We start from the raw sequence: 26955 nt of genomic DNA on the forward strand, positions 1-26955 counted from the left end.
CCCTGCATCTGAAAATCTTTGTCTATCTCCTGAGCTGGAAAAATGACTCACTATAATAATTAGTTGGATTTCCCTTATCAGTACTTGGTCTAGTGGTCTTTGTCATGATTGTTAGTTGCTTATCAATTTTGCCAGCCAGTCTTAAGTAACTTTTAGAAAAGGATATTTACTAAGGTTGGTATGGTAGTTGCCACAAAACATCTCCCCAGAATTCTGTGACATAGTTTCCCACCGTTGTATATGTACAGAGTACTGGAAAGGGGAAAGCAGGTTTACATTTAGAAAGCACCTGTGTCAGAGGGACAACTCACAGCAACTCACAGTTCTCTTGAAAGTCCTTTTCTTCCATTTGTGGGATACTCAAAAAGTTTTCCTTAGTCATATTATAGCTTCCTTGTTGTACTCTTTGTAGAGCTATGAATCTGCATTCAGTCTGTTGTTGGTTCCTGATATGGACACCACCGAGCAGTTACTACTGTTCTATGCGATGATGCTAGGATGTCAATGATCAGATGGGAAAACCCCAATCCCTTGGATCCTTTTACTCTCTCCAGGTCTTTCTGTTGGAGATTACTTCAGTTAGCTGCGTAACCATTTGCAGGCTGTAAAGTACATAATAGGAGTTTTTATTTTATTTACTTTTTTCCTCCAGGTGGATGATTAGACCAATTTCCATCGAATGATTAGAGATTTCATTGAGGAGACTTGGTCATCTTCTAGGGATTGATGTAATTAACACGATATCATCTGTAAATAGGAGTATTTGGAAGGCCTTGCCATCAATAGAAGCCCCTTTTTTGTTTGTACTTTGTATAAGAAATCTTCTCTAATGCTTGTGAATACCTTAGATTAGTATGTTTGTATGTTTTATGCCTCACCTGATCTGGGTACTCAGAAGGTCAAGAAACAAATTTGTCCCCATGATTGCAATTGTTAGAGTCCTCTAATTCCTTCACTCGTTTACCAAGCTCTAAGTTTCTTTATGCTTTCTCCTGGGCACATTCTTTCCTCATGTGTAAATCACAGAATATTCAGAAACTTGTCCTTCAGATAAGTAGTACAAGATAGAATCTGAATGGGCCTCTCCCCCATACTGTAAGCTTCTTAAGGATAGAGATCGTTTTGTTTTTGTCTTTGTATACCCAGTGCTTAGCACAGAGCCTGGTTGATACTTGTACATTTCGAAAGATATTCAATCTCATCAATGTAGGTACTCCCCAAAAGAGTGCAAACCACAACACATCCGTAATTTCTCAACCTGTGTTATCTTGTCCTCTTGTTAATTCTCCACACAGGGTCCACCAAATGTGCTGGGGGGCTTTTCTATCCATCTCTAAACATGAAGTGGATAGCAACATAGCACATTAGGTCAAAGAATATAAATAGGCAATTTATAAAGAAAAAATTCTAGGCTTTATTAAAAAATGCTCCAAATAACCAATAACTAGAGAAATACAAATGAAAATCATGCTGAGGTTCCACCTCATATCTACCATATTGGCAAAGCTGAAAGAAAGAGAAAATAATGAACTTTAAAGGGTCTATGGGAAGGCAGATACATTAATGAACTTGGTAGAGCTGCAACTTGGTCCAACCATTCTGGAAAGTAATTTAGAACTATGCCCCCAAATTTACTAAACTATACATACCCTTTGACTCCAGAGATACCATTACTAGGCATATACCCTAAAAATATCAAAGGAAAAGGACCCACAGATTAAAAAATATTTATAGCAGATCTTTTTGTTATTGCAAAGAACTAGAAACCAAGAGGGTATCCATCAATAGGGGAACTGCTGAACAAATTTTATGGTAAATGTATATAATAGAACACTATATTGCCATAAGAAATTGTGAAAAGGATGATTTCGGTGAAAAATGGGAAGACTTGTATGATTTGATGCAGAGTGAAGTGAGGAGAACAAGGAGAACAGTTTATATAGTAGAAACAACACTGTAAAAACAAACAACTTTGAAAGCCTTAAGGACATTAAAGTCAAAACCATGACAAACCATAATTCCAAAAGATTGATAATGAAGTATGGTACCCATCTTCTGACAGAGGTGATGGATTCAGTGTGCAGAATGAGACATATTTTTGTTGAATGTGGCCAATGGGGAAGTGTTGTTTTGTTTTGTTGCTTGACTGTGCATATTTGTTACAAGTATTTTGTTTTTATTCTCCCCCCATGATAGAGGGGGCTGGGAAGAAGAGAAATCTATTTTTGTTCTTTAAAAAAATTTAATTTAAAAAATTATATATTATCACTAGATGGCTAGCCCATCTCCTTTTCTGGTCGTATACCTCCCCAATGGCATTCTTTATGCCACTTCTCCCATGTAATTGTTTATTGGAAAAATGTGGCACCTCACACACACCCCCTGCATGCTTCTCTGATGTCCTTTGGGTTATACACAACTTTAATTCTTTGAAGAGACTGTTATTAACATGCTTTGTAGCCATATAGCATCACTGGAAGAACATTGGTATTTAAAACATTGGTCTTTGCTTCAGGGATAAGCTTGGGTTCATTAAATGCACTCTGCAATTTTCCAAATGCAATTCAGCCTATTCTTCCTCTTTCTATATTCAGGGCCCATTTTACAGTCTATCCACAGTGTTTGTCCAAGGTATATGGAATAGTTGATAAGCTCTATGGATTTGCCATCTAACTGTATCATTGTCTGGATAATGGGCGTCCTTCATCTACTTGTTTTTTCCTTGTCTCCTCTGTTAAAATATTATCCCTTTGTAAGTAGAAAATGTTTCATTCTTTGTATATTCCCAGTGCCTAGCACAGTGCTGGGTACGAAGTAGGTAGCTTGATACAGTCACTACAATGTTGTAGTCAAAAAGGATGTCTGGATTACCTCACCATCTATAGGGAATCTCTCTTGTATTTGGACTCTGAATATTGTTGTGCTATAAGAAATTATGAAAGAGACAATTTCAGATAAACCTGGGAAGATTTATATGAACTGATACAAGAGGAAGTGAGCAGAATCCAAAGATCAGTGTTTATAATAACAACATGTTAAAGCAAAACAACTAGAAAGACTTAAGAACCCCGATCAATGAGGCGACCAATCACCATTTCAGAGAACTGGAGATGAAACACGCTACTCACTTTTGGACAGAGAGGTGATGAACTCAAAGTGCAGAATGAGCCATTTATTTATAGATATGGAAAATGTGGGGATTTGTTTTACTTGACTACGCATATTTGATAAAGAAGATTTTGCTTTTCTTTCAATGTAGCTAGTGGGAATTGTTGGAGGAGAATTGAATGAGTTGATAGGGTTACCAAAAAAAAGAAAAGTATGAAAAGATGGTCATCGAAGCATTTTTCAAAAAATGAACAGATGAGAATAGAAGGAAGTTCAGTAGGAAACACAGACAAGCAAGGTAGCTTTGAAAATAGCATATTGAACCACTTCAAAGTCTGTATCCCAAAGAGATCATACAAATGGGAAAAGGACCACAAGTACTAAAATATTTATAGCAACTCTTTTTGTGGTGGCAAAGAACTGGAAATTGCAATTGGGGAATGGCTGAACAAGCTGTGACATATGAATGTAATGGAATACTACTATGATATAATAAATAATGAGCAAGCAGACTATAGAAAAACTTGGACTTACATGAACTGATGCTGAGTGAAGTGAGCAGAACAAGGAGAACATTGTACACAGTAACAGCTACATTGTGTGATGACCAACTTTGATAGACTTGGCTCTTCTCAGCAATGTAAGGATCCAATCCAACTCCAAAGGACTCATGATGGAAAATGCTGTCCACATAGAGAAAATTTTATTGGGAATTTTTGGGGAGTTTTGTAGAAGCAACAAACAACATAGTGAAAAAAGTTTAGAAACTCAGAAATGCAATATATATATATATATGTATATAGTACTGTATAATAACAACCCAAGTTTTACAATAAAGTACTGTAAACACCCCATAAAAGAAAAATTTAGACTTCTCTGGTACAAAGGGAAGGCCAAAAAATTTTACAGAGATTTTCCAGATAGAAGGGGGAATATGCTTATGACCCCTTCCTTTCCCTCACAACATGAAGGGATAATTGTATTCTGAGAAGGGATCCCTATACTTTACCAGATTGCCAAAGGGGTCTATAATATAAAAAGGTTAACAATCACTGATCTGGACTTAAGGCATCTCACCAGAGCTTCCAGTAACCCTATTGGGGCCCCAAGAGTGACAGGAAAGTCGGGGTGCCTGGCTATGATCAACAAGAGGTTTGGTAAGGGATAAGGAAAGGCAGGACTGCAAGGATAGAGGCTGAGTCCATAAAGCAGTTTGCTCTGCTGCACTGGAAGGAAAACAGTAAGGCCCAAGTTAGATCAGGTAAAATCAAGGCAAATAGCTGTTGTGAGTCCTAATTCAGTCAGTCAGGCAATAAACATTTACTAATCACCTACTATATGCTAGAAACTTTGCTAAGCACTGAAGGTGACAAAGAAAGGCAAAAAACAGTTTCCTTTTCTCAAGGAGCTCAGGGTCTAACATGGGGGGAGACATAAAAAGTAACTTTCAAACACACATGTACAAACAAAGAAGTTCCTTCCCTTGCTCTGAGCTAGTAGCTCATGAAGGGCTGCTGTGGCTGGGACTGGGGAGGAAGCTGGCCTGGCCCTTGTCCCATTCTCACAAGGCAATTTATTGAGAAATATGTGATGCTCTAAGTTGCAGAAAGGCCCAGAGGGCTAGGTGACTCAGAAACCTCTAGACCTACGCTATCACTATCGGGAGACTGGCTCTTCATTCATCCATGTGAATCAATGTTGTCCTTGCAGAATCTGACCACCTGGGGATGGTTCTTGTCTTGGTATTTCCCTAGATGGAAGAGTTCTCAGATAAAGATCCTTTGTCTCTTGTGGTTTAGGAGAAGGGATGGGGGAGTTGATTTCAACTCATCAGACCTGGTAGAGTTCCACTGATAAGACTGATTTCAGATAGAGTGTGAGACCTGGAGTCAAGAAGATGTGCATTCTAATCTGGCCTTAGACAAATTTTTTGACCTTGGGCAAGTCACTTTACCCATCTTCCTCAGTTTTTTCATATGTAAAATGGGGATAATAACACCTACCTCCCTGGATTGTTGTGAGGATAAAAACGACTCGTTTTGTGTTGGGAACAGATGCAAAATTCTGTCTTGAGAGACTGGCCTACATAGTGGAAAGTGCACAGGCTTTGGAGTTGGGAGGCTGGAGCTCTAGTTTGGACCTTTCCAATATCCAACTTTATTACTGTAGCCAGAATCATTAGTAAAATAAAGGGATTGAATGAGGAGATCTCCAAGACTCCTTCTGGCTCTTAAAGCCAATGAGTCCAAGTCAGTATAGGTGGTGTGGGAAAACTTTTGCACTATAAAAATGCTTCGTGAACAATCCTAGATTGAGGATCGCTGGTTTAGTGCCACACATTTGGGATAAAGGAATTCTTCATTTCAGGAATTCACGATAGCTTGTGATTAAGGAAAAGATGTGTTAACATGGATTGAGTATAGAAGCAATGTGCATGTGTGAGTGTTTTTGGAAAATGAGGAAATACTTAAGTTTGGTGGGTTTTTTTTTAAATTTATCTCCTGAGCCAGCTCTTTCAAAGATATTTTATAAAACAACTTGAGACAGAGTAAGGAATTTGAGAGCACCCTGAAAATCCTTGGACAGAGTTTTTCTGGATGGCTTTTATCTAACAAACAACTCAGATTACTGATCACCAGCCAGAAAAACCTTACCATGTTTTCCCTTCTTTTAGAGCTGTTAAGTTGCAAGAAAGTGAAGAAGATTTAAAAAACAAAAATCAGATTTTAACAAAGTTTGGAGTGTTAGTCTTTCTCAGATACGTGGCTTGTCATGGGGGGGAACTGTTTTTATTAATTATTATTATTATTATTATATGGCTTGCTTGAGGCTCATTAACTAAAAAAGTAAATTAATGAAATTGAGACTCTGGCAATGAACTCCATTCTCATTAAAGAGAGAGCTGGATGAGGCAAACAAAGTTAAGTACTGAAAACAAGCTGTATGTCAGAAAGGAGGTTCTCTTTACGGAGACCAGGAATATGCAGAGACCTGGGCCTGGAAGGTTTGGGGGTGGGGGAAGGGTTTCTCTTTGCACAGAAGTTTATTGAGAGCAGCCAGGGTGACTGTTTCCAAGTCTCTTGGCAAAGTTGGGGAGGATTTGGATTTAGAGACAATTCGGATAAATAATATAGTTTACAGGGTATCACATGCCATATCACTTGCATCTTTCAGATATTTAGACTCAGCTGGCATGGATTGAGTAGCACTGGTGTTCCAAAAAAACCCCAAACGCTAAAAAAACAAAAACAGAGGTTGTGCTTTGAATGATAAGCAATTAGCTGGAACTCACTGCTATTGGCTGTCACTCTCAAATGGATATGAGGAAATAGATACAAAAAAGTCAAGATCTAACTAAAATTTTGAGTAATCAGACACTCAAAGGCCCTTAGCTACCACCTAGTCCACTCTGTTCTTTCACAGAATCTCAGAGTTGGGAGGTAGCTGAAGAAGCCATTTTCTCTTATTACTGATCTAAAGGATATTACTGAGAATATTACTGGTCATCCAGCTTTTGCTTGAAGACCTTGAGTGAGGAAGAATCCATTACCCACCAAGGCAGTGGATTCCAGTTTTGGAGAGATCATATTCTTAGGAACTTTTCTCTTATTGCCAGTTTTATAATTCTCCCAAAAGAAAATAAGCTGAGTTAGATTAGTTCCTCATTTTACAGCTGAAGAAATTGAAACCCAGAGCGGCAACATGATTGGCCCAAAGAAAGATAATGCTAGAAGCAGAACTAAGATTAGATCCCAGGACTCCTCACTTTTAGTCCAGTGCCCTTTCTGCTGAATTATGCCCCCTTAAGTAATTTTTCTTAAAAGATTGCTGCTTTTCTTACTTTTCCTTAAAAATTTCCTCTCTTAAAATGCTATCCACATCCAGAAAAAGAACTATGGCGTCTCAATGCAGAGGGAAGCATACTATTTGCTTTCTTTTTGTTTGTTTGTTTCTTCTTTCTCTTGCAAATTTCCCTGAAGAAGCACTGTAATATTTTAGGATTCAGTGAAGTTAATCAAAAAGCATTTATTAAGTGCTTACTATCTGTCCTGCACCATGCTAATCATTGAGGATATAAAGAAAGGTAAAAATAGGCCCAGCCCAGGCTCACACTCTAATTTTGGGTACAACATTCAAGCAACTAGAAATTTAGGAGACATATACCAGGTAAATTGAAGGCGATATGAAAGAGGAAGACATTAAAAACTGGAAAGACTGGGAAAGGCCTCTCAGAGAATGTGAAATTTGAACTGTTTTAAAGGAAGCCAGAGGAATTAAGAGGTAGAGCAGAAGGGGCAGAGTGCTACAACACGGGGGCCATCCAGTAGAAAAGCACAGAGTTGCTAGATGAAGCATTGTGTTAAAAGTTATTGCAAGTAGGCCGCTGGAGCTGGATTGTAGAGACAGGGGAAGGGAATACTATGTAAGAAGGTTGGAAAGGCAAGAAAGTGCCAGGTTATGAAGACCTTTAAATGCCAAACTTTGTATTTGATCCTATAGATAACAGGGAACAATGCAATTAATACAATGCTATATGCAATTAAGAGCATTCAGAGAACTTTGTATCATTAGTTTTTTTGGACTCTATGCAAGACATTTTCTGTGACACTGGTGAACATAGTAAATGCATGAATATTTCTCTGTTTTATACATCACTTGATATCAACATTTAGACCAATATCACTAATGAATATTGAGGCAAAACTTTTAAATAAAGTTCTAGGCATCCAAAACTTTCCTCTATTGATCTTACAAGTCATGGATAATTCTCTACATACCACTTCTTGTGCTCAAGCCATTATGGGTAACATCTTGTTGCAGCTCAGTATGTGTCCCATGCATTTTCCTATTGCCATTTGGATTAGTTATAATTCTGATTCTTTAAGGATTTATACTAGGCATTGAAAAATTATAAACCTTAGGGAAACAATTAATGAAATTAATTATATAAAACCAAAAATGCTCAAATCCATACAATTACATCAATATATTTATTAAAAACTTTGGGTAATGTTAATTTATACCAAAAACACTACAAAGCATAGATATAGAAGGATCATTTTAAAAGTGATCAGGAAGTCTATCTGAAACCAAATCAAGCACTATTTGAAACGGAGAAGTACTGGAAGCTTTCTCAATAAATACAGAAATAAAGAAAGAATGCCCCCTGTCCCTACTGTTATTTACATGTATTTGTTTTCATTAGCAATAAAACAAAAGAAATGAATTAAAGGCACAGACATTAGCAAATTTACAGATGACAAGATGGTTTACTTAGAAAACCCCAGAGGATCAACAAAAATATTTTTCAGACAATTAGTAGCTTTTGTAAAGCAGTAGAACACAAAATAAATCCATATAAATCATCAGCATTTCTAGATAACAATAACAAAACCCAGGAGGAAATAATAAAAAAGGAACTTCAAAATTACTACAAATATATCTGTGGGTCAATCTATCAAGACATACTCAAGGCTTATATAACAATTACAAAATGCTCCTTAAAGATATAAAGGATGATTTAAATCATTAGAGGACTACCCATTGCTCATTGTTGGTCCAAGATAACATTACAAAAATGATAAAGCTACCTAAGTTAACTTATAAATATAATGCTGTACCAATTAAACTTCTGTATCAGTAAGGCAAGATTCATGACCTCGAAGATGACCATGAACATGCCTGTACAGTTTGGAATCACAAAGTATAAGAGATCCTCTATGTAGAAGGCATTTATTTAGACACCAAAGGATCAAATTCCAGAACCAGTAATTCCAATTAGAAATAGCAGTAATTGTATTCCAAAACCAGTAAGTCCACCTCAGTGTAACAACAAGGAAATTATAGCACAGTATTACAGCAAGGAACCAAGTCATCCTGTAACCTTTCTCCCTGCTGGGGCCTCCCTGTAAACACTCACAAATCCCAAATATCTGCTTGCCTGTATTCTCTCCCCCTTCAGTTCTCTGGTCTCCACAGCTCCCTGGTTTCTACTCACTGCTCTTCACTCTCTTTGTAGCTCTGTTGACTTGGAGTTCCTGCTTCTCCTTCTTGGGCTGAATTCTGAATTCTCAATGGCCACCTTCTGAGTATATACACTCTTTTTAGGGCCCAAGGGCTTTACGCCCAATCAGCAAAAGGGTATAGGCCTGGGGCTTAGTACTTAGTAAGTAAAGAGTATAGGCCTGCCTACAAACAAACCTCTAATCAAGTTTCTCTTAACTAGCCTCACCTGAGGCCTATTGAATGGGGGGGGGGGGGGGAGAGAGGAAGGTTTTTAATCACTGATTGGCATCACAGACCTGTAGGCCTGCTTCTAATCAAGCCTCCCTTAACTGGCCCCACCTGAGGCCTATCAAATGGGCAGGAAAGATCTTTAATCACTGATTGGCATCATAACTTTAAAGTAGGCATTTTATAAAGTTGTGCAAAATAATAACAAAATTAATTTGAAATCTCAGAAGGCTTAGGATTTCAATGGAAATAATAAAGATTGTGAATAAAAGAGAAATAGCACTTCTAGGCTTCAAATTATATTATAAAAGATATTCATTAAAACTGTGGTACTAGTTAATAAATAGAAATGTAAATCAGTGGAACAATATACACAATAATAACAGTATAAATGGAAAGAACAAAAAAATAATAATCATCATCAAGCTTTGCCTAAGAAGAGAGGAAAAAAATGTGCCTCTCTCTCTTCTTTGGACTACAGATGTGGAATATCATGATTACAGGCAGAAGTGATTGCTGTGTTGGTTAGTTCACCTACATTACTTTTTTTCCCTCTCTTTATTTTTCATTCTGTTACTTAGAATGGTTCTCCTAGGGATAGGGAGGGGTCCCTTTGGAAATGAAGATAATAGAAAAACAAAAGATATAAATGAGAAAAAGAAGGTTTTGCATGAAAAAAAATCAATAGAACTAGAATGAGAAAGGCAGACAGTCAGCAGCTGGTTAAAAGAAAAATCTTTGCATCAAATATCTCTAAAAGTCAAATATCCAAGCTATAGGAACTAAAAGAAATAATTAACACTCATTCCCCAATGGATAAGCAATCAAAGAATATGAACCAACAGCTATTGAAGATGAGAATGGTAAACTATTAACAATCAGATGAATGATGTTACAAATCACTACTACTAAGGGAAATGCAAATCCAAACAACTCTGAGGTTTTATGTTGCACCCAGAAAATTTGCAAAGTGTACAGATGTGGAGATTGTGTTCAAGCAGGTTGTGGAAAGACCAGTACACTAATGCATTTCTGGGAGAGTTATTGGTCCAACTGTATGGAAAGCAAGTTGTGATAATGCTTAAAAAAAGACTATAGCATCCATATCTTTTGAACTAGAAAAGTGTCCCCTATGCACTAAAATTATTCATATCAGCTCTTCGTGTGATAGTAAAGAGTTGGAAACAAAGTAAATGTCCATAGATTGGTGAATGGCTAAACAAATGTTGGTATGTGAATGTAGTGGAATATGATTGTGCTATAAGAAACCATGAATAAACAGAATTCAAAGAAGTATGACAAAACTTATATGAACTGATGTATAGCGAAGTCAACAGAACCAGTAGAAATAGAAGGTTCAGGGGAAATACAATAAACTCAGCTTGAACATATTGAATTTGATGTACTTGCAGGATGGGCATTTAAAGACATAGGTCTGAAGTTGGTTTGAGAAGAAGGTTGTTAGAGTTGAAGATACTGATGAATTACATGGTTAAGATGCTTATTATAGGTCTAGTAGACATAAATATAGAAGTCTCAAGGATAATGGTAGACAGTGGAAAGACTGCTACCTTGATACTTCAATGGATCAATGATATCAACAATATTGACCCTCCTGTTTATAATGAGGATCACAACCCATCCTTGCCTTCTCATCCTATGCAGCTCTTGTCCATGCCCTCCCATAAATACTTCACAAGGTGGTCTCCCAGTGTGCTGGGGAATCATTCCTTATATCTCTTAATTACATGAGTGCCAGTGGAGCACATGGAATGTCTATCAATTATTTTTCACTCTTAAAAGGCCATTGGCTCAGCTTCTCTTTTGGCCATGAATCTCTTTGCAATCTTTTACACTGTGTTTGGTGCAGAATTCCTCATTTATGATACGTTGCAGCCTACTCCAACCCATCGTATATTGTTCCACTGATCTTTGGGTGACCCATAATTTTAAATCTTTGCTTACTATGGTATTCCAGTAGGTATCTTCAAGCATTACCTTTAAGATAAAATGTAAACTCCTCAGCCCAACATTGAAGATCCTCTCCAAGGGCTCTCTAACCTACCTTTCCAGCTTTATTTCACATCATTCCCCTTATTGACTACTGTCTACCAGGGGAGGGGCACTTGCAGCCTCAAGGCCACATGTGGTCTTCCAGGTCCTTGGGTATGGCCTTTTGACTGAGTCTAAGCTTTACCAAACAAATCCTTTTATTAAAGAGATTTGTTCTGTGATGTTTGGATTCAGTCAGAGGACTGTACTTGAGGACCTAGAGGGCCACATGTGGCCTTGAGGCTTCAGGTTCTCTACCCCTGGTCTAGACAAACTATACTACTAGCAGTTCTATAAACTTGACATTCCTTCTCCCACCTTCTACGCCTAGGTTGCATATTCTGAGTCTTTTCTTCTTTCAAGATTCATTTATGGCTGAGATGCTATCTACTCTACCTGATTGGTCTAGTTCAGTCTAGTTCTTTTCAATTTAACTTCTATTTACTTATTTGTGTGTTGTATCCATGCCTGGCTTCCTTTCTCCATACCACTCCCAGGAGAATATAAACTCTTCGAGGTGGTTGTGGAGAGTGTGAAATACAACCTGACACTGGATGTATGTTTCTGTTTAACCAGGATTGATTCCTCACTATAAATTAATTACTTACATCTACACAATTATCTTAAAGTATAAATGAACAAAAATCATGTGTATTGACTCTAGCAGGTTTCAAAATCAATCCCAATTGTTTATCAAGAGGCTTGGATTTTCATCACTCCCCCCATTCCTTTGAATTAAGAGTATTTGAAATTTTTTTTAATTTTTAGTTCCAAATTCTCCCAAGTCTCTACCTCAACCCCCACCCATGGAGAAGGCAAGAAATAGGATGCCTATTATACATAGGAAGTTATGCAAACATATTTCCACATTAGCCATGTTGGGAGGAGGGTAAAGCAAGATAAATAAAGTGGAAAAAATAAGCTTCAATCTGCTCCCAGAGTTCATCAGTTCTCTCTCTGGCAGTGGATAGCATTTTTCATCATTTGTCTTTGGAACTGTTGACTTTTTTTAAGCACATATGCCCCTTGGGATTGGAGTGAGACATTTATCTGTTATCAGTTATTGTCACCACTGAATCAATAAAATTCACCAGATCTCTTTCCCAGGGGAAGTTTTAAAGCATCGGGGACTCACTATCTAGAGAGGGTGAGACTATCTAGGGAGGTGAACTGATCATCATTCGGGTACTGGGCATTCGAAGGGGTGGGAGGAGGAGCAACAATAAGAGAGAAAAAGGTACCAAAAGAGGGAAAATAAGGAAAAGACAAACTTGCCCTACTTTACAATTTGCATCTAGCTTACTGTATTTTGAATCGGGAGGAGGGGAGAAATAAGCATTTATATAGTTCCTACTATGTGCCAGGTACTTTATGAATATTATCTCATTTGATCCTCACAGCAATCCTGTCAGTAGGTACTATTATGATGCCTATTTTGTCGTTGAGGCAACCAAATATTAAGCGTCTTACCCACGGGCACATAGCTCATAAGTCTCTGAGAAGGAATTTGAACTCGGTTCTTCCTGACTCCAGGAGAAGCACTCTATCCACTGTGCTGCCTAGTTGCCTAATAAAAGGCTTAGAAGAACACGCTGCAGAGAAAACAGAGCAACATCAGCAAGTTCCTGCTGTCACCTTGTTGCTAATGACTTGAAAATGCTTTATTATCTTAGTTAACATCAGTGTAATTTCCCAGTAACTCCCCACCCACAGAGCAAAAAAGAACAAAGGACTTCTTGTAAGAAAGGAAAAAAAATTTTTTCTTATATCTGACAGCATGTGCCTCACTCTGCACCTGTGGTCCGCCACCTCTCTACCAAGAAAGAGAAGCTATGCCTCAGCATCAGTTCTTCTGGAATCAAGATTTGTTAATCCTTTGATCTGAGAGAGGGGGAGGGGAGAGAAAGGGAGGGAGGGAAGGAAGAAGGGAGGGAGGGAGGAGGAGAGAGAGGGAGAGGGAGAGAGAGAGAGAGAGAGAGAGAGAGAGAGAGAGGTGGGGGAGAGGGAGGGAGAGATGGTGTAGGGGATAGAGTCCTAGAACTAACCTCAAAAAGATTTGAGTTCCAGTCCTTTCAGTCCCTTCTCAGAAACTTACTGGCTGTGGAACCCTTGGCCAGTCACTTAATCTCTGTTTCAGTATCCCCATCTGTTAAATGGGGATGATAATAGTACCTACCTCCCGGAGCTGTTTTGAGGAAAGTGAACTTTTTATAAAGTGTTTTGCAAGCTTTTAACTCCCACAAAATGCTAATTATTTTAATGTTTATACATATATGTATATATGTGTGTATGTGCATATGTTTACACACACATACACACACACACACACACACACACACAGAGATGGTGTCCCAAAAGTCTTAGTGCAGTTTTAAGCTTTAATAGCTTCAATAACTTAAACATACAGCAAGACACATACACACATATGGACACATGCATACATATATATATATAAAAACTTTCCCTCTGTGTCTGGCCTCTTTGGAGTAAATGCCCAGCAGCGGCATCATTAGGTCAAAAGTTTTTGCCAGTGACTTCTTCAAAGATCTGTGCTATCATGCAAGGGGTCACTCTCTCCTCTAATACAGGGCACAATCCTTCTTCACCTAAGTAGACAGTCTTCATGATGTTCTTGGACACCGCCCCCCCCCCCAACAATTCATCGCCAGGTGGCCATCCGTTTGGTGATATTGCTGGTGACAAAATATTGAAATAGTTTTCTTTTACCCCTCATGATCCCAAAATCTTTATTATTTATTTTAACCAAGAATTCATAGGGCACAGATGAGGCTCCTTGCCGTTCGTCATCACAAAGTGTGCTATTCTGGGTGAGGCAGGTTGAGACTTCCACTGAACCCAGATGCCTTTATCTTTGGCTTCCTTTTCCTTCCGATCATTTCCTTCACATAATTCAGGAAGCTCTCTCTCCTCTTTAGAAGGCTTAATATGCTTAGGATGTGCATTAATTCACTTGACTTGAATCTTGCCCTTAAGTTTGTTTACAGCAGTGCCTGCTGAGTAACATCTTGGACTCATCCGGTCTTACCATGGTAACATTTGGGGGCCATTCCCTGTTCAGTTATCCTCATACTCTCAATATCTACAATACCACTCTTCTTGTAGATTTGAATATATGCGGTTAAAAAGACAACACCATGTTCCCACAAGGGCCTAGAGAACAGATACCATGTCCCTCTCCTCTTTCCTTTTTTGTTAATCATTTTGGCAAGTCTCTGCAAGATGTTGGTGCCAGACACAAGGCCTGAATAATTTTCAAACCACTTTCCCATGTAACATCTGGTCTTTATAACAGCTCTACAAGGAAGCAAGGACAGTTGGTCAAATACATACTCTACACAAACCCGATGCTTAGTGATTTATTCCAGGTCAGGCAGGGTTTCAGAACTAGAACTCAAGTCTTCTGACTTCATGCCTTTTGTTCTTAGCTTTATCCCACACACACTCTCAGCAAATAGAAAGAGAACCTAGACCAGAACCTCTCTAAAATGACATATGTGTGTCTTACAGATATGTAGTATCGATGCTACTAATTGGGAATAGAAACCGAAGTGAGTGATCTAAATATGAAAGTCCAATTCTAGTTAACTATCCAGCTTTTAGTACAGTGCCTGGTACACAGTAGGTGTTTAGTAAATGTGCGTTGATTAATTGATAGAAACTGAGGTTGGATAACCTCTGTGCATACCATTGATAGAAACATGTTAGAAACATGTAATGCAATGCTATGATGTATCAGTCTGCCCAGTACCCTTCAGGCGAGGAAACATCTGAGTTGTGCAAACACAGGAAGGAACCATTCCAGGTGTGCAAGGTGGGGCAAGGTACCCAGATAATTCGGTGTTGAGAAACAAAGACAATCTGTCCAAGGTCTAGCCAGATATTCTGTTATCCATGTATAATATCTCCGAAAGAACACAATTGGTCCCGTTTTCATCCTATAGCAGAGGAAAAGGATAGAGAGATTTGAGAGAGACAATGGTGGTAACAAGAACAGATGGAATTTATTCAAGGAGTCAATTTTTAGCTATTGAATTTAAAAGTGCCTCATGTTTTTCAGATAGCTTATAACTCTTTAGGAAGGTGAAATCCAGCAATTTAATAGGAACTGGTAATCTGAATTTATTTTTAGGTTGTAGAAACACCCAGAAGTTGGTAGGAGATAAACGCTAAGAAAGGAATCAGTAATAAAGCGCAAGGTCTTAGATTAGTATTACACAAAATCAAAAAGTAGAAATAACAGGTAAGATAAACTTGAAGTCCTGAGCAAGGTAGAACATTTTGAACCAGAAACTTACTGGTATAAGAATCATGACTATGGACCTGGTGGATATATATTATTCAAAAGAAATGAGCTAGAAATAATGAGGTAGAAGAGTATGTAGTAGCATTTATATTAAAAAAGCACATTTATGTAAGGAAATGCAGTGTCCAGGAGGAAGTGAAGTGGAGAGGATTTGGGCAGAGATCAGTGAAGGCAGAAACACAAGTAATATTGTCATTGGAGTATATTATAGACCAACTGGACAGAAGAATGAAATAAATGAGTTCAAAAAGTATATCACAAGCTTGGCAAAGAGCCATGTATGAGGTACATATGAGATACTGCACTATTCATATGGAGCAGTTTAGTGCTGAAAGGAACAGGGAAAGTATTTTTACATAAAGCAAAAGATTTATGCTAGCTGCCAAAAGATATAAAATACTTCCACAGTTATAAATGAACATTTTGATGCCTAACAAAACTAGTAAGATAATTTTGTTTTAATAAAGACTGTTAACATAGAAATATAGCATTTCAGGTGCTTTTAAAGTGATTTTTGGACAGAAAATGAGCCATGACCAAAATATAAAGTCTCAAATCACCTTGTGAACAATGTAGAATGATGACTTGCTTGTATGTGAACAGTTTCATGGTTTAAAGCAGGGGTTCTTTAGCTGGGCTCCACAGAATCTCCTCCCCGCCCCCAAGAAGTTCAAAGAGATTTCATACGGTATGTGAACTTAGATAGGAAAAAATGCATATTTATTTTCACTAATCTCTAAATAAAATATAGCATTTCCTTCAATTATGACCACAATATTACTTATACTATAGTAGTATTATTCTTCACCAGGCTGTTAAGGGTGTCCAAAAATGTTGATGACCCCTGGTTTTAAAGGACTGAGAGAAATTTTTTATTTATTAAAAATGGAGAAAATATGAGTGTGAAGAAACACAGTTCAAGGACATAAAAGGGTTTAAAGGACAATTTTGAAGACTTTTGAGCCATAGTGTATTATGCTATCTCAGCTCATTTGGATATAACTATTTTTTTTTTTTACTAGAGAGGGTAAAACTGAAAAAAAAGTAATCATACAAACATTTGGAGACTAAAGCATGCTTTTAAAGGTACTATCAATTGCATAGGGGAATACTGAGAAGTGGTTACTTTATAAATGGAGAGCAATTCACTGAGAGCCAGGAGCCTCTCTTTAGAGCAAAGATAAACCCACACAGGATACTGACTTAGAAGGCTGGTGAGAAGAAAAATGTGTGGTAAAGACCAAAGACGTGGCAGAGGAATAAAAGCCTCAGTCTGAGCCAATACTTGCACAAGAATTCCCTTTAAAACTTAACTGAGCAGTAATTAGAGGATTCTAGGTGGCTTAGTGGAATTAGGAAGACCTGTAATCCAACCTCACCTCAGACTACTTTCTATCTGTGTGACTCTGGGTAAGCCATTTAACTTCTCTGCCTCAGTTTCCTCATCTGTAAAATGAGGATAATAATAGCGTGTACTTTACAGGGTTGTGGTGAAGTGCTTTGCAAGCCTTAAAGTGTTCTGTAAATGTTAGCTATTCTTGTTTTTATTATCCAGTCTTAGCTCAAAGACTTTAAGTGAGGGATAGCCTCTTGCCTCCCAAAGCAGCTCATTTCATTAGCTCTAAATCATCAGGAAGTTGTAACCTTATCTCAAGCCTAAATTGGCTTTTTGTAGCTTCCACTCTGTTTCTGGTTTTGCTAGTGGGGGGCAAGCATTACAGGTAATCCCTTCTTATGCCTAAGTACTTGGAGAAAATAATCATGCCCCTTCCCGTCTCCTCTCCAGTCCCCACCAATTTTAACTTCTTGAGGCTAACCATCCCCAGTTCCTTCAACCAATCCTCTTATGGCATGAACTCAAAGCCTTTCAATATCCTATTTGCTCTCTTCTGAACACTCATATTTATCAATGTTCTCCCTAACATGTGACTCCCAGAACTGGAAATGAATACAATGTTCCTGGTCTGGTCTAACTAGGGTGGAGTTGTTGTTGAGTCATTTCGGTCATGTCCAATTCTTTGTGACCCCATTAGGGGTTTTCTTGACAAAGATACTGGAGTGGTTTGCCATTTCCTTCTCCAGCTCATTTTCCAGATGAGGAACTGAGGCAAACAGGGTTCAATGACTTGCCCAGATTCACACAGCTAATAAGTATCTGAGGGCACATTTGAACTCAGATCCTCCTGACTCCAGGTATAGTGCTCTATCAGTTGTATCACCTGCCTGCTTTAGGGCAGAGTACCACAAGATTATTACTCCCTAATCCTGAATACTATGTCTTTATGAATGTAGCCTAAGACTACTTTAGCTTTCTTAATTAACATCATACTTATATGGATTTTACAGCTCATTAAACGCCCAGATTCTTTTTAGGTCAATGGTAATCTTGCCATGATTCCCCTTTATACCTGTATGATTGGATGGGTACCTCTACTTTCTATTATATATAGTCATGTTGAATGCAGAGATAGAGGGGAGTAGCATTCTATTTAAAAAAAAAACAATTTTATCCTATTTAAATGTTCTTATCCATAAAGTTGAGTTTTTTTAATTGCAATTTTTCAGGTCAACAAGTGCCTAATTGCTTTCTACCCTTGACCCTGAATCACCAGACTGGCCTGAGTTAGGCCCGACCCAGAAGGTTTCGTATCATTAGAAGTTGTTTTCAGTGACTTTTTAGTTAAAATCCTTGTTGAAATAGGGGAAAGATAGTGCAGAAGAAATGGAGCTTTGAGTAACTGAATTGCCAGATACAGGACCCTGGCATGTTGTGGCTTTAGTATTAGTGATATACAGGGAGCCCTCTAAGTCAGATAAAGATGAAGCTCCTGTTTATGTTATAAGGGCAACTCAATGGATGCTTAAGGAGAATGACAGGGAAAGTAGAAAAATAGAACATTACCTATTATGAACTTATTTTAGTAACATACTTTTTTGCATCATGGATACCTTTGGAAGTCTGGAGGTTCTATATGCATAAAGGATATTTTACTTCATAAGATTTACTTTATATGATTTTATATATTGATATTTATATATAATATATAATATTTATATCATATATAATTGTATATAGTATAAATTATATAAATAATGTATATATAATATAAATATATATTTTATATATATCTACTTTATAGGATTATGAAAGAAACCAATTATATTGAAACGAAGTTACCAAAATTTAAAATAAAAAAAAACAAGTTCATGGATCCCAGGTTAAGAGTCCATGGTCTAGGGTTAGGCCATAAGTTCTTTCTGAAGTCTGGGCTATTCTAACTGAAGGATTGCAAGGAGACAGGAGCCCAAATGCCTAGGTTGCTATGGTTGGGAAAAGTGGGGTGCGCCATTTTTTGCCACAGTGAAAAAGAACATTGGATTGGTAAATAGGACTACTAGCCACATGCTAGCTATGTTATCTTGGACAAGTCACTTCATCTCTCTCTCTCTCAACTTTAGATTCTCATCTGTCAAAGGAGAGCTAACTTAAGGGTTCTTAATATTTTTTTGGTCATAGACCCCTTTGGCAGCCTGGTGAAGACTAGGGACCACTTCCCAGAATAATTTTTGAAAGAAATTCATAATTGAAGGAAATACTCAATTCTAGTTAGATGTTAGTGAAAATAATGATGTATTTTTTTCCCCATCCAAGTTCCTTGGACTAGATAGTGTCTGAAGTGCCTTCCAGTTCTCACATTCTATGATTCTGTGACTCTAAACATTTCCAAATCCCACCTGCTGGCCCATTTTTTCAATTTGAAAGAAATTCCCAGACAGTGAAGGAATTTGAAAAGTCATCTGAGGTTCCTTATAATGGATTGTAACCTATACTATAGTTACACCGAAAAAAAGGAGGGGGAAAGGGGAGTGTATGTAATAAGCTCACTTGTTTTTTTCCTAAGTAATAATTCGTTTAAAAAATAGCAACATAGGAATAAGATTCTGTTTCCTCTAGTCTAGAGCTTTAAATAATATTAAACCCTACACAGCTACTGATACTGCAGTGTTATGGCTGGTACCATGAAACTAATCAATTTGAAATGAGTCTCTTCTCATCTACAAACAAGTAGCAAATCCACTCGGGACTCTGTTCAAATGATTAGGGCTTGATATATCAGTGTCTCCAAATCCAATTGAAGATGTGGCATTGAATGACATTTTTTATATAGGAGATTTGTCACACACTTGTAAACGTAATGTTTCACAGGCTCAATAAAGTAAGAGAGGGTGGGGGAAGTGTCTTTCTTTCACTTATGAAATTCTGAAACACAGAGAAGACGAGTATATACTTCTCTGCCTGTTTTTCCCCCCGGATAAACTTATAGCACAAAAAAGCAGAGGATTGCCAAAAAACTGCCTTTTTCTCCATGCTCTCTGTACTTCCTGTTTAGGCATTCCAAAGAACTGAGAGAATTTGATTATGTTTATGAACATAAACACAAATGATTACAAATGGGATTATAAGGGACGTGACATTTAGGGCTTGTTGATACAATTGAACTTCTACAAGGCCATTTGCAGAAGCCTCAGATACATAAGAGCTATCTATGCGGGCCTACTCTGAGCTTCAGTTTTCTCATTTAGAAAATAGGGAGAGTAATTCTCAGAAAGAGGATGAAGAATTTTCTATATTATCAGTAAGGCTAGCAAAGTCTGCCCACTTCTCCCTCTCCGGTCCAGTGATCCTTCAATTAAAGGAGGCATTTAGCAACACTTGAAGCTTCCTGATAGTTTGTGTGACTTCCATGGGTATGAGGTACAATTGAGAAGAATTTACTCATACTGACCCATCTAGGAGAGAGGGCTGGAGCACTTTCCATGATATGAGGAGAAGGGGAAATGAGTTAAGTAGAAAAGGTTGACAGTAGTCAATATGGTCCATAGCCTTGACAATAGTCCAAGTGTCTCTTTTGGATGTCAGCCTGTCATGGTGAGGCTTTTCTTAAAAACAAAACAAAACCCTGAAGACATATTGATTAGCAGAAAAGAGGTAAAGCAATAAAAGGAAAAGTGTCATTAAAATAGCAAGGCACAAGTCACTGACATGGAATAGAAACTCTAGAGTTCTTCGGTGCTGGTGCCCTACCCGGGACAGTATTATAAGTCACAGGGTAAGTACATATTTATAAAGGGTAAGGTGGCCTTGCAAAGGTAGGAGTGGGGGCAAAAGATTGACTCTTTTTTCCTTGGGGTAAGGGATTTGTTCTTCCAATCCTGCATAGGCTGAAAGTATAGTAGTTTCTTACCATCCTGAGTCCACTGAAGATCAGCATGGAAGTTTTGACCCGTTATACTTCTAACCTGGACTAATTAACCGCTCTTTAGGCAACCTACTTTCCTGCTCCCCTATTCCTAGAAGCTCACCATACAGATGCTAGGCTTAGCTCAGAACTCCCAATCTCAAGAAAATCACTAGCTTTAGTTTCCCCCAATTGCAGAAGAGTACAGGCATGCACCACCACAACCAACTGGGAGGGTGACTATGGTCTTAGAAGCAAGTCTTTTCTGTGTCCTAACTATTCTGTGTTTTGAACCTTGTGAGCCTGTTTGCTTATAAGGGGAGCTGGTGGTTGTACTTTGGAGAATGAGAAAAAATTGAAGTTCCAAAGTTCCACCAGGGTGGGGACAATAAGCCAAAAAAGTGAGAGTTCTCCATAGTATACACAGGCCCTTCACGTTAGGAATCTGATATTTCTAGTTTGATATGCATGACTTTTCAGAAATAATACCTCTCAAAGCTTCAGCTTGGGAACCTTCGGTGATGGAAAACCCACTGCACCCTTACATAGTCCTTTTCATTTTCGAATACTTCTGATTATTAGGAGAATTTTTGCTTACATTGAGCTGAAACATGCCTCTCTTTAACTACTATCTTTTGCTCTTTAGTCTGCCTCCAGAGCCAAGCAGAGCAACTTTAATTCCTCCTCTGTATGATAGCACTTCTAATGCCTGAAGATACCTAAGTAAACCTCTTCCAGCTTCTTTTTATCTAAATTAAATATCCCCAAGTCTTCGACTGTCAGTCAACAGACATTTAATAAGCACTTATTATGTGCTAAATGCTGGGAATAGGAATACAAGCAGAAAGAATGATAGACATTGCCCCCAAGGAGTTTAAATTTTACTAGGGGAAGACAACACATAAAAGGAAGCTGAAAGGGAGGGGTTTGAGAGACAAAGGCAGAGAAGTTCTGGAGTACAGCTTGTAGGGGGATTAAGGCATGGATGGCCTTGGTACTCTCTTTAAGTGGAGGTTCTAGGAAGAGCCATCCAATCAGAGGCAGGGGACACAGGGACAGAGGGTATTTCCAATGTATGCATTTCAGTATTGGAGTGTTTCTAGGATGAAGAAGTTTCTGGGGCATGGCTGAGAAAGTCCAGAAGCCTGGAGAAGAAGGAATTCTTATCTTACAAGGTGTTTAATCCCACTATCTCGGTCACTCTCCACTGGACCTGCTATCAAACAAAGATGTCTTTCTTCAATATGGTGCCTAGAATTGGATGTAATGTTATTGTTGTTCAGTTGTTTTAGTTGTGTCTGACTCTTCATGACCCCATTCGGAGTTTTCTTGGCAGAGATACTGGAGTGGTTTGTCATTTCCTTCTCCAGCTCATTTTACAGATGAGGAAACTGAGGTAAACAGGTGACTTGCTCAAGGCCTAAGGTCAGATTTGAACTCAGTTCTTCTTGATTCCACTGCATCACCTAGCTGCCCCCATTGAATGTAATATTCTCAGAGGTTCTCAAACTTATTCGGCCTACCACCCCCTTTTCAAAGAAAAATTACTCAGCGCCCCGCCCTGAAAATCTACTTTCTTTAACCCTTGCACTTTCTAAATTTATGTCATTTCAAATATATATATATATATATATATATATAATAAATATTTTTTAAAATGACATATCTTAAATTTGATAATTTATTGTAAATTTGTGGGGTTTTTCCTGCATTGAAATTTTGATGATACAATATTGTATTGCATTGTAAACAAGTCATTACAGGCACTTATTCCTGCCGATGCATGCTGGACTTCCCGACCATTCACAACATTCTTGCCTACCAACACTTGCTTGTTAAGACCTGTTGGTGGACTTGACCACTGATTGGTTATAACTTGCATTTTGTGTGTTCATTTGGAAAATAATGTAATCACTACCTTAACTCTGTTACACAACAGATGAAACATGTACAAACGGTTTTTCAAAATTTTCTTATCTTCTTTTCTTTCCTTATGCTTCCACTGCCCCCTTATTTTTATTCAACATCCCCCAATTGCACCGGAGGCTACTACTGCCCAACTGGATCATTCCAGCACTCCCCAGGGGACGGTATCACTTACTTTGGGAACCTATGCCTACATCAACTCTAAATCTATGATCATAGACCTTTTCCTCTCAGATGTGATCAGACCAAGGCAGAGTAAAGTGATGCTAATATCTCTTTTCTTCTGGACACTGTATCCCTCTTAATGCAGACTAAAATTACACCAGCTTTTTGGGGGCTCCTGTTTCATAATATTGAGTCATAATGAGCTTGCAGGTCACTAAAATCCCTGGACATTTTCCCACATGAACAACAACCTTGTTTTTGCAATAATTCTTCCATCCTGTACTTGTGTAGTTGATTATTATCCAAATGAAAGACTTTACATTTAGTTCTGTTAAATTTCATCTTATAAGATTCAGCTCATGATCCTGACTGTAGTCCAATTATGTCAGCTATGCCTCCCTCCCAGATCTATGTTACATAGAAATTCAATGAGTACACCATCATCCAAATCATTGATTAAAGTGTTGACTAGCACAGGACCAAAGAGTGACTCCTGCTAACTCCTCTGATGGTGACCCTCCAAGCTGACACTGACCGTCTAATAACTCCTCTTTGAATCTAATCCTTCAGCCATTTTCAAATTTGTTTAACCAAAGACAACCTTCTATCCTATGTTCTCCAAATTTTCTACCAGGGTAGCATGAGAGATTGTTTGCTTAAAATCCAGGTTTACTTTATCTATAATATTTCCTTGGTCTACCGGAGTATTAACTCTGTGGGGGGAGAAAAGTAATGAGGTTAGTCTGGCATTACATTTTCCTGATAAAGTTGTTTTGCTTCCCTTTCTAAATGCTCACAAACCAACCAACAATTCATTCCAGAATTTTACTAGAAATTGAAGTTGAGATTCATGGCCTATAATTTAAAGACCACTCTTCTTCCTTTTTTGAATGTAGAACTCCCTCTGAGCTCTCTTCCAATTTCTACTAATCCTGGCAAATTAAGTCCGCAGAAGGCGGCTGATTACTAGCCATTCACTATTCTATCCAATGCCTTCTTGACACCTCTCAGGAGTCTACAACTCACCCAAATGCTCTGGGGATTATTAAAAAGGATTCCAGGAATGCCTTCCTGATAGAACAAGAACTAGCATTTTCAGTAAATGATGGAAGTGCTAAATCATAGACTTCTCTTCCAAAGGCTATCTCACTGGTTGTTACCTCCAGTTATCACCTAGATAAGAGAACAAGGAAAAGGGAAGGGAATAGATATTTATTAAACACTTACTACTATGTGCCAAGCACTGTGCTAAACACTTTATAAATATAAACTTATTTGATCCTTACAACAACCTGGGAGATAAGTACTATAATTATCCTCACTTTCCAGATGAGGAAACTGAGGCAGACAGAGTGACTTGCTTGGGGTCACACAGCTAATAAGTGTCTTAGGCTGGATTTGAACTCTGGTATTCCTGACTCCAGGTCCAGTGCTCTATCCCCTGTGCCAGAGGACTCTAGGAGTCAGAACCTTGGTATCTCTTCAATGAGTAGCATATTTCTAGAGCTCAGTCCTGTCATGACATTGACTAGGCAGGAGTGGGGAACCTGCAAGCCTTGAGGCCACATGTGGCCCTCTAGGTCCTTGGATGTGGTCCTATGACTGAATCCAAATTTCACAGAACAAATCCCCTTAATAAAAGGATTTGTTCTGTAAAACTTGGACTCAGTCAAAAAGCCATACCCAAGAACCTAGAGGGCCACGTGTGGCCACGAGGCCACAGGTTCCCCATATGTGGACTAGGAAGTAGCAGGAGGAATGACCTAGTGTCAGTGACCCTATAATCAACATAACTTGTGCTTCACTCTTGAGTGATCTAACCATAAGCACCATATGCAAAACTGGTGGTTTCCATATCTACATAGACCTGACCCTAACTCCTTGACTCTGTATAAATACCAGTTTCCCCTCTCTGACTGAGTTGAATCCATTGTGCATAGCCACGAAGAAATGGATTTTAAATGTATCTGAGTGGTGGCAATATCTTGGAATAAGTGACCTATATTCTATAATGATTATTTCTATAAGGTAGAATATTCATTTAGGTATACAAGTGAGTTGAACTCATTGAATCCAACTAGGTACTGTCTTACTGTCTCTTTTTTAATTCACAAAATCACAAACTCTCAGAGGTAGAGGGGACCTTAAAGGATACCTAATCCATGACATGCTTTAATAGGAATCCCCTTACCATCATCCCTGACAAGTCCAAGGTTCTCACTAAGAATTATAGAAGGAGAATCTACTACCTGTCAAGAAAATCTGTTCTACTCTTAACTATTTTTTTTCCTCTTAAAGTGAACTGATATCTCTCTCTCTGGAACTCCATTTGTTTCTAGTTCCACCTTCTGTGGCCAAGCAAAATAAGTGTATTCCTATTACATGTGGTAACCCTTCAAATACTTTAGTTTGCCTATCATGTGTCCCCAAAGTTATCTTTTCCCCAAAGTAAACGTGCCTAGTTCATAGGATTATGGATCATAGAGTTAGACTTGGAAAGTCTACTGCCCCCACCCCATTTTCAGGTGAGGAAACCAAGTTTGTTCAACGAGTTCTCCTATAACATGACACAATTTCATTCTTTCACTCAAGAAGCATTTATTAAATGCCTATCATGTGCCTGTAAGGCAAGTTGGCAGATGCTAGGACTCTAAAGACAAAAATTAAAAACAAATCATGCCTTCAAAGAACTTTCATTCATCTTCTTCTGTTTACTTTCTTCCTGATACGTTCTAGCCTATTAGTGTCTTTCTTAAAAGCATATGGAGTACCCAGACTTAAATATAGCACTCCTGGTGTGGTCTCAGAGGCACATTTCAATTTTTCTTTTGTCAATAATTATTTTGAAATGAAAACAACTGATAAATAAAACAAACAAATAATAAATTAACAGTCAATATCATTAATATTTACTTAATAATCATTATTTACTTAATAATCAATATCATCATTTACTTAATAATCAATATTGTTATTTACACAATACTCAATATTAATATTTACTTAATAATCCTATTTAACAAAATATATAAATAAATAAATAAGTGAAATACAGTCATGTAAACATAGATATTTATTGTACCTTAGTGTATGTATGAGTGTGGTAGAGTAGGGGAAGGGAGTATAGGAAAAGCTAGTCAATATTTTGGGTTTTCTAAAGTTCAAAAAAAATTTCGTACCATTTATTTGATTTTTTATATCACATTCATTTCTGAATAGATCTCTCCCTATTCCTTCCTCAAGTCAACGAATCTGTTTTATCAAGTGTTGCTTTTTAACAGGTGGGAATTTCCAAAGAGTGTTTTTACCCAGAATACACTGCCAAGGAAACTATTTTTGGAGAAGGAAAATGTAACTAGCCTCACAGAATTGAGAAACTGTCTTGGCAAGACCTCAACATTGGCTGCCTTAAAAAAAAATGAACTCTTTTCATTATGTGACTATTGGCCAAGGACAGTTAAAATATGTATCCAGGTTGTTTTTAAGAGTAAAAAGAAGAAAGGGAGCTGGATAACTTCATCCCTGAGTTTTTTTCATGCTTTTGTTACATTTCGGTTTAATGTGGTTTAAAAAAATAACTTTAGGTAAAATTGTCCTCTGTCTCACAGTGTCACAGAGTCTTCATTCCTACAGATAAAACAACAGCCTGACTGTTTCTTCAGGATGAAATTGGTACCCTCTTTATGTGATGTGAAGGCAGATTTTGGCCCCAAATCAAGTACACAGGGTTCACTTACAAGCAGGAATCTACTGCCGTCATATAGAGAGATGGTGAATTGTCTCTTTTGGCAAGTGATCAGAAAGCTCAATTCCCCACAGCAGGGATGCAAGATGTGGAAGTAAGGGTCACCGGATATAAGATACAGTCAAAGAGGAAGAGGTTCTGTGTGCCTCAAGGGCAATGTA

This window comes from Trichosurus vulpecula, chromosome 7, assembly GCF_011100635.1.
Source record: "Trichosurus vulpecula isolate mTriVul1 chromosome 7, mTriVul1.pri, whole genome shotgun sequence".
NCBI classification, from domain to species: Eukaryota; Metazoa; Chordata; class Mammalia; order Diprotodontia; family Phalangeridae; genus Trichosurus; species Trichosurus vulpecula.